Source organism: Alligator sinensis, unplaced genomic scaffold (assembly GCF_000455745.1).
Source record: "Alligator sinensis unplaced genomic scaffold, ASM45574v1 scaffold862_1, whole genome shotgun sequence".
Lineage (NCBI taxonomy): Eukaryota > Metazoa > Chordata > Crocodylia > Alligatoridae > Alligator > Alligator sinensis.
In genome coordinates, this window is record NW_005842066.1 from 1,428,329 (window position 1) to 1,430,947 (window position 2,619).

The following is a 2,619-nucleotide window of genomic DNA, read 5'->3' on the forward strand; positions in this document are numbered from 1 at the left end:
CTGCTGATCAATTTGTGCTCAAGTTTGTCTAAACTGCAATAGTTTTTGCTAAATACATACTTAATTTAGATATTCATATTCTGATCAAGCTTGCTTTTGTAAACTCATATGCCATGTGCTTTTGTAAACTAAATATTTGTGGGGGACCTTGATTTTCTTTCTTTTTTTTAAATTTAAATACAAATGTCAACATTTGTTTAAATGCAGCAAAATATAAATTATGGGAGGAAGCAAAACCTCTGACTACTAATTATGTTTAAACACTGCAGTTGTTGTATATTACTTTTTCTACTATTGGTTTATGTCTGTAGTAGAACTGTGGGAGTAGCAGTTGGTCCTTTAACAGTTGTCTGTTTTGTGCTTGCTGGGTGGGAACAGTATTTCTAATTCACATTAACTCAACTAAAGTCTTGTCCACAAGGGGAAGTTACTGTGAAATAAAGTAGGGGGTGACTTTTCAGCATGTTAGCTACTCCACACTGACTCCCAGTGGACATTTAGCATGCAGCATGTGTAACATAGCTTGCTTACTTTAAAAGTTACCTCACACTTAACTGTGTGCTAAGTGTGCACATAAGGTGTTAGTGTGCAGCAGCTGTAAAGTCTCTTCAGGTTTGTTTGGCAGCAGCTTCCCTGTGTAGACATGCCCTCAGTTAACACAAATGGCACTCTATCCACATCCTTTATCACTGAGCCCTTTCAGATAGAAACTCTTCAGTACTAAGCTGTAAGCCAATTGACCGCTTCATCTTAACAATATTCTAAGTTGAGAAGATTTTGCGAAATCTCTGCAAAATGAACAACTTAGTTATATACCAAACTTAAGTATCATTCTTGTTTCAGGTGACACTAATAGTATCTGTGGAGGAACAGAATAACTATTTGGATATGAGCAGCTTTGAAAGGAATGGCTGAATGAAGAAAGACTGCCAGATGTGGTCTTAGTGCTGTAAACATGCCACAGTTGTTGGCCTTAGTTTCAACTTCAGTTATATTTTTCTTCCCAAAGAATAACCATATCATTGCAAATGCCTTTATAGCATAATATCATGCTTCAACAAAGCTCGCTTTTTATTTTGTTGAGTTTCAAGAAACATATGATAGAGACTAAAAATTTGAAACAGGATCAGCATAGGCATCATAGCAAGAATGAAGATAGTTGGTGTTCCTCGTACAGTGTTCTTGTATCGGTCCCTTTGCTGATATAAAGGGTAAGAGCAATGAAAGCGGGTGCTATATCTATATTGCTGAACAGATAAAGTGAGTGAGCGATTAATACCAGGAATCAGAAGAGAAGGCTTGAGTTAATTATTTGAGTTGGGTGTGAAACATCCAAATGCAACCAGTCCCCAATTTTGTTGTTCAGGACAAATGTTAATGTAATGCATGCTTCTCTCATGACACTGGATTAAATTTTCTCCAGTGTCTCTTCAAAAGGGGTTACACTTTGATACCTACATGCATAATGTGGAAGATCCATTTTAAAATGAAACATTGCAAAAATAAATTTGTTACTTTTTTTTCTTAAGATAGATGGTAATGGTCTTCATTCTTACTAGTAAAGGTACTTAAGAAACATCTGTAGCAAGACATCATCTACTTATCTGTACTGACATACCTTAGCTAAATGTTCTAATACTAATAATAGGGCTCCTCCAGTATGGTCTGAATTAGTTGATCCCTAAACCAAATGCATAATGTGGGGATGAGCAACTAGGTCTTCCATCTCTACTTTCAAGTATTTTACTCAGTCACTTGAATTCCCAAGGGTTGTGCTGATACCACTTCCCTTTTTTATACCAGCTCCCCGACTGTATTGGAGATGCTCCTCTGAGGGAAGATATGTGACCAAAGGCATTTGGGTGCCAAAATTCCACTCCCTTGTCATTGTACAAGGAGCCTACAGATAAATTTCTGTAGTGTGTGTAGACAGAAGGAAAAGAAAGGGTTTTTTTTGCTTTAATTTTTTTAAAACAAATCACAGTAGAGATTGCAGAGGTTTAAGGATTCTCTTAAAAGGAACTAGGGTAGTGAATCTAAAACCAGCTCCAAAAGCCACTTAAGTGCAGGACCTATTTTTTTTTTTCAAAAAAAGGAGAAAAAACAGACAAGTAAAGCTTTACAAAAGGGGAAGTGAGGAAACCCAACATAGCCTTAATGATTGAATTTAATACAGTGACGGAAGGGGTAGGGGAAAGGTGGCTGAAGAGTGTCGAAGGTCAGGCAAGATGATTTAGCAACTGAATGATGTTCTGAATCTAATGTTTTTCCTTGCCAGCATGAGGGTAGGCATTAGATAAAACTTGTTCTGATGTTGCAGCATGCTTTTTTCCCCTTATTACTAATTCTGTTTTTGAAGGTAGCAATAAACACTTTAACTTCCCCCATCTAAAATAAAAAGCTTCCATGTTGGTCACTGATTTCCATGTTGGACTCCAGTCAATACTATTTCTAAATTTGGTAAGGGAGAGAAGAGGACACAATGATTTATTATAGTTATGGCCCTTTTTTCAATGTCATAGCTATTAGAAGGCAGTAGAAGAATCTGAAACTGTCAGTAGATGAAGTCTTGTGTGACTATAGAATGTGAAAGTAATTTGAATAAGCAAACCAACATGG